We start from the raw sequence: 6,952 nt of genomic DNA on the forward strand, positions 1-6,952 counted from the left end.
TTAAATGTACCTTTCAATTCATTTGTTGTATACAGTATATATAAATTTTGACACAAATCTAGTGATTACTACAACGAACTTAAACGTTATGTTCGAAAACGACGTAGAAGGTTCGGGTCAAAACTAAGTGAAATAGTATTTAATATCAACTAGTATGAATTTCAGGCTAAACATGATCTCAAAGTCTTATTTTATGGTATTATAGTTATTTGATACATTTAGTGATTGGAACACGTGGTTTGTAGTGCTTTTCTTAGCTGCATATCTTCCCATTAAGAGCGATATATATATATATATATATATATATATATATATATATATATATATATATATATATATATATATATATATATATATATATATATATATATATATATATATATATATATATATATATATATATATATATATATATATATATATATATATATATATATATATATAATGTTGTCATCTTTTAGTCATAGATTCTTTTGTATTTCTCATTAGTCACACTATGACTTAAGCGAAATAAAGACAGACAGTCAGATAGACAGACAGAAAAACAGACAGACAGACAGACAGATAGATAGATAGGTAGATGGATGGATGGATGGATGGACGGACAGACAGACAGACAGACAAATTGACAGATAGATAGAAAGAAATATAAATATATATCTGACGCTTTAATACTATATTTTTATTTTGACTTTGCCGCAGTGGACTAGCGCAATTAACATAATTTCAAACATAGACGACATGATGTATCCAACCCATCTTTTCGCTACTTTTCTGTCTTCCTTCCATCCCCGTAATCTTTCATTCGAGAATTACCAACATACCAAATCAGTTTAACAGGAATTTTTCACTGGATCTTCCGAATGTGAAATATAAATTAGAGGAATCTGCTTTAATCCTTCTTTGCATTTTCAAAGATGTCTGTCTGGAAAACTTGTTTGGCATCAGGACATCATATTCCTTCCACATTACATGATGTCAGATTTCAAATTCCCTCATTTTGGGGATTGATGTGCACGGCACTAACCGAATGTGAAAAGAATTTGTCCCGTTGATATCTTGGAAGAATATAGGTATAATTAATAATTTTAACATAGGTAAGTTAATAATTTTATCGAGCGAAGTGCGGTCGTCTATCAGAATCATAAGCTGTAAGGAAAGCTGAGGATGAGATCATGTCAGCGTACAGCCTTTATAGTATAAAAAAGTTCCTAAAATTAAAACGGGTTATTTAAGTAAGGAGTCGTACTCACCAATGTCCTATAGCTGTCTTCTGGTCAAAGTCAGCATCGTTTGTAGACATGGCGTTGATTTTATAACCGTTCTTCCAATTTCCAATTTCTATTTTCTTTTTGACGACATAAATCAGCAACTGGGTAATGTGTCTGGTATATAAAACATAATTTCCACAGCAGAATGTGCAAATTCAGTACAACACAAAGCTGTGGGTATCACTCACAGAGAATAATTAAAGACTCAATGGAATTTCAGTGCCAATATCTTTCATCGTCGATTCTTCCATGCTTGACATAAAACATCAGCACATTTTCGAACTTTTGCAGCTGTTTGTAAATAATTCATCACGGTAAGTAACGACTTTTGTTGTTTTTTCTTCTTTCATTGGCTGCTTCATTTCCATACCAATCACACTTTTTGTCGTCTAAGTATGTATAAGTAATAATAACTCGTGTTACCCTTTCTCAGGGTAAATTTTGTCTGATCCATCACGCCGAGTTCCTGTAGAGCAAGGGTAAAAACATATGCATTAGAATGTAGGAGGGAAGCTTGGGCAGGATTAGAGGGAGGGAGTAAAATCGCATAGCCAATCACCTTCCGATGATGTATTTTTCTTCTCGGTGCCACTTATTACCTGAAACCAAAAGCAAGACCCATACTGCAACTTGTTAAGAAAATTCAAAACGTAGCTCCTCATCCAAAGATATTCTCAGTTTTGATTATTAAAACATAGCACATCGTCCGTAGACTATCTCAATTTTAATAAAACTGCAAATCCAATAATATCAAAAATATTCATAAAAATAAAGAAGTAACTTAAACATGTACAAACTAACAGGAAACGATGCAGTTCATTTTGCGTAAGACAAGAGTATAAGACAAAATCAGCAACATCTAACCAATGTGAATGAAATTTTAAAATGCCTGCTTCTTAATCCGACTTTCTTCTATCGAAAAAAGGCCGAGAATACTCCGATTGCTTTGTTACATGACGATGTTAATCTCTGAGCAATAGCTATTAATTTGGAAAAGGCGACTTGAGATTTTCAAATTAACTCTTTTCTTAAAAAGCTAAAGTTAAATCAGACAAAACAGTTTTAGCGTCGATATCCAATTTTAATACATGCATAGTATTTTGTGAAAGTACTGTCAACGTTAATTTTTGTCATCACAATATTATTAACTGAGTTATTATGCCTTGATGGTAAGTGTTGCAATGTGTTTACCGGTTGTAAAGTTCTGTCAGCCGCCTCAAGAGATATGTTGATGATATTTGGATTCAAGTGATCTGATGATGATATTTGGATTCAAGAGATTTGTTGATGATATCTGGATTCAGGAGATCTGTTGATGATATTTGGATTCAAGTGATCTGTTGATGATATTTGGATTCAAGTGATCTATTGATGATATCTGGATTCAAGAGATCTGTTGATGATATCTGGATTCAAGTGATCTGTTGATGATATCTGGATTCAAGAGATCTGTTAATGATATCCGGATTCAAGAGATATGTTGATGATATCTGGATTCAAGAGATCTTTTGATGATATCTGTATTTAAGTGATCTGTTGATGATATCGGGCTTCAAGAGATCTGTTGATGATATTTGGATATGTGTTATGCAAGCATAGCATTGCTGTTTGTACAGGATATGTGTTATGCAAGTATATACTCGATATTTCTAAGGGATATGTATTGTGTAAATATATTGTTGCTATTTCTAAGGGATACGCATTATGCAAGTAAATATTAGTAAAGCTTATAAAGTGAAGAAGGATGTTTATTTTGAAAAGTACGCTACTTGCATGCCGTTTGATTAACTATAGTTATTGGATGATCATTTTCACGTTAAATGTCTGCCACTCCTTCCTCTGTAAGTTACGCATTAATTGGTATTATTTTCTTTGTACTACCCACGTGCTCAAGGGTCTTTGGTTTATTACAAATAAATATGTTATATTGTATGGCCTTCTCTGCGCCGCCGCCCGCCCAATCTTATCTTACATTCAGGAAGTAAGAAGTCATTACCAGTGATAAATTATTACAGACTTAATTTAACCTGACAACACAGCGTTATAAAAACAAATAAAACGTAAACATGCCCTTTATTTTTCATCTATCATTTCACAGCTACTACAGAAAAGTATTTTTCTTTCTATCGTTAAAAATTAAATGCGTACATGGATTTATCTAATTCAAAACAGGAGGTACTGCAGAATCGTTGGTAACGGGACATAACATTAATATTCTGAATAAAATCTACTGATATCATTGGTCGAATATAAATATCTTTTATTTACATCATAGCCTATCAATCTCGTCATAATGAGTGCGTTTAGAAAAGTAAATATTATTGCATGCTTTCCAATGAAGGAAATACGTTAGACATAAAGATTAAAGAATGTAAGCGTACTCTTCTTTACTAAGTTAGTTGATCAAATAATTTGAATGCTTTTGAATTTGACAGGCGAAAGCACAAGTCGTTTGCCATATTTGATAACAATTGACCACTAAAGGCTACTAATTATGTGTGACAGAGGAACTAACCAAGTACTGATTGGAGGTGGAGTTTGAGCCCGGGAGAATAACGGTCGGACTTCAGTATAGCGTCTGGTTAAAATGATGTTTTATCGTTAAAAACTTCTGTATCACAGGCATACTATTTTCGTTATATCACACTCTCTTGGAAAACTAAGATGAAAACAGACAATCACTAAAAGACGTCTGAGTCTTGCAGAGGAAAATACAAAATTATTTCAAGCCGTACGAGTCCTGTAGAGGAAAACAGAAAATGATTTCAAGCCGTAATAATAATAATAATAATAATAATAATAATGCTTTATTTATAGAGGGTGACTCATTAGTCAAGGACTATTCTCCCTTAAGGCCCTCTAAGAGTCCTGTAGAGAACAGTAAAAATGATTTCAAGCCGTCTGAGTCCTGTTGAGGAAAACAGAAAATGAATTCAAGCCGTGTGAGTCCTGCAGAGGAAACATAAAAAGTTTTCAAGCCGTACGAGTCCTGTAGAGAAAGGTAAAAAAGATTTCAAGCCGTACGAGTCATGCAGAGGAAAAGTAAAACTGATTTCAAGCCGTCTGAGTCCTGTTCAGGGAAACAGAAGATGATTTCAAGCCGTTCAAGTGCTGTAGATGAAAAGCAAAACAAGAATTCAAGCCGTTTGAGTATTGTAGATGAAAAAGTAAAAATGATTTCAAGCCGTACGAGTCCTGTAGAAAAAAGTATAAAAGATTTCAAGCCGTACGAGTCCTGTAGAGGAAAACAGAGAATGAATTCAAGCCGTATGAGTCTTGCGGAGGAAACAAAATGTTTTCAAACCGTACGAGTCCTGTAGAGAAAAGTAAACAAGATTTCAGACTGTACGAGTCATGTGGAGAAAAAGCAAAAATGATTTCAAGCCGTCTGAGTCCTGTAGAGGAAAACAGAAAATGATTTCAAGCCGTACGAGTCCTGTAGAGGAAAACAGAAAACGATTGCGAGCCGTACGAGTCCTGTAGGGAAAAGTGAAAAAGACTTCAAGCCGTACGAGTCATGAGGAGGAAAAGTAAAAAAGATTTCAAGCCGTCAAAGTCCTGTTCAGGTAAACAGAAGATGATTTCAAGCCGTTTGAGTAATGTAGATGAAAAAGTAAAATTGATTTCAAGACGTCCGAGTCCTGTAGAGAAAAGTAACAATGGTTTCAAGCCATCTAAGTTCTGTAGAGTAAAACAGAAAATGATTTCAAGCCGTAAGAATTCTGTTTTCATGCAGGTTGAAAGTGACGATTTAACGGGGATCCACTTCACGCAATTGTATCTTGAAAATTTAGCATATTTATTTAATTCAGCACATTTAAAACGCGCTCGGTTCTTATCATGACAGACTGTCTTAATTAGCGTCACAATGACTAGATGATTTGCCATCACTATCAGGACGTAAGCAATTGTTTCAGGTTATTGAAACTGAATGATTTCTTAACGTTTTACGTTACAAAATTGAAACTGAATGATTTCTTAATCGTTTGACGTTACAAAGTTGCCAGAATAACATTACAAAATTAAAGGTGCCGGTATTTCGTTGATTGTTGAAACGTTGTCGAGTGTTATTTTTAAATCCTGTTATTTTATTTAAGAAATCTCTGATTCGCACACACACATATGCACGCACGCTTGGACACACACACAAACAGACACGCTCACAGATTTTATAATGCACTATTAAAAATCCAATAAAAATAGCCTTGAGTCGAAATCCCTGATCGTCTTAACTAATGTCAAAGCAATTGATAATAATATACCAAAGAACAGTGCACAAATTTTTTATATTTATTTATAAACGAGACATGAAGCTCATCCATTTTCTGTCTTCCTCAACTTTAATTCATGAACATCGTTATACATTGCCTTCAGGTCATATCACATTAATGCATTGTGACGCAATGACTCCAGATCCTATCACATTAATGCACTGCCAAGCAATGCCTTCAGAACCTATCACATTAATGCACTGCCAAGCAATGCCTTCAGATCCTATCACATTCATGCATTGTGACGCAATGCCTTCAGATCCTATCACATTTATGCACTTCCAAGCAATGACTTCAGACCCAATCACATTAATGCACTGCCAAGCAATGACTTCAGATCCAATCACATTAATGCACTGCCAAGCAATACCTTCAGATCCAATCACATTAATGCACTGCCAAGCAATGCCTTCAGATCCTATCACATTAATGCACTGCCAAGCAATGACTTCAGATCCAATCACATTAATGCACTGCCAAGCAATGACTTCAGATCCAATCACATTAATGCACTGCCAAGCAATGACTTCAGATCCTATCACATTAATGCACTGCCAAGCAATTACTTCGGATTCTATCATATTAATTCATTGTGACGCAATGCCTTCAGATCCTATCAAATTAATGCACTGCCAAGCATTGCCTTCAGATCCTATCACATTAATGCACTGCCAAGCACTGCCTTCAGATCCTATCACATTAATGCATCGTCACTCAATGCCTTCAGATCTTATCATATTGATGCACTGCCAAGCAATGCCTTCGGATGCTATCACATTATTGCATTGTGACGTAATGCCTTCAGATCCTATCACATTAATGCACTGCCAAGCAATGCCTTCGGATGCTATCACATTATTGCATTATGACGTAATGCCTTCAGATCCTATCATATTGATGCATTGTCACTCACTGCCTTCAGATCCTATCATATTAATGAATGGTCACTCAGCGCCTTCAGATCCTATCACACTATGCAATGTTATCCAATGCCTTCAGACGCTATCACATTAATGTATTGTTTAAGAGTTTAACGTTGTTTATTCTGAGTTTATCGTGGTATAAACTGTCAGTTGCCGACTCACACAGCTTACATAACACCCTCGGGCGTTATGTAAGCTGTGTGAGTCGGCAAATGACAGTTTATACCACGATAAAATCAACAAAAAATAACAACATTAAACTCTTATAATTGCAATTATTTATTATTATATTTATTTTTATTTTATTTTATTTTTTATAAAAGATATTTCCAATCAGTTTTAGAGCCTGTAGCTATTTATAGACCAGGAAATGATCCATCTGCAACGTGATAGCTACGTCAATATCAAATAAAAAATTCTACCAATGGTAGGCGATCTAAGGCTTTGAACATTCCACAGCATGATCTTAATCTTTTATCTAAACTGG

General features: G+C 34.7%; 1 protein-coding gene across 1 annotated transcript in view; it reads right to left on the bottom strand.

Annotated features, from left to right (window-relative positions):
* LOC149787280 (uncharacterized) overlaps nt 1-1,734 on the bottom strand; it is a 119,593-nt gene extending 117,859 nt beyond the window's left edge. Inside the window, exon 1 of the mRNA XM_089977809.1 lies at nt 1,254-1,734. The gene's annotated coding sequence lies outside the window, so the exon portion shown is untranslated. The remainder of the gene's footprint in view (nt 1-1,253) is intronic.
* Nucleotides 1,735-6,952: the final 5,218 nt, after the last annotated feature.

This window comes from Sinohyriopsis cumingii, chromosome 12 (genome assembly GCF_028554795.1).
Source record: "Sinohyriopsis cumingii isolate HCF-2022 chromosome 12, ASM2855479v2, whole genome shotgun sequence".
Taxonomy (NCBI): Eukaryota; Metazoa; Mollusca; class Bivalvia; order Unionida; family Unionidae; genus Sinohyriopsis; species Sinohyriopsis cumingii.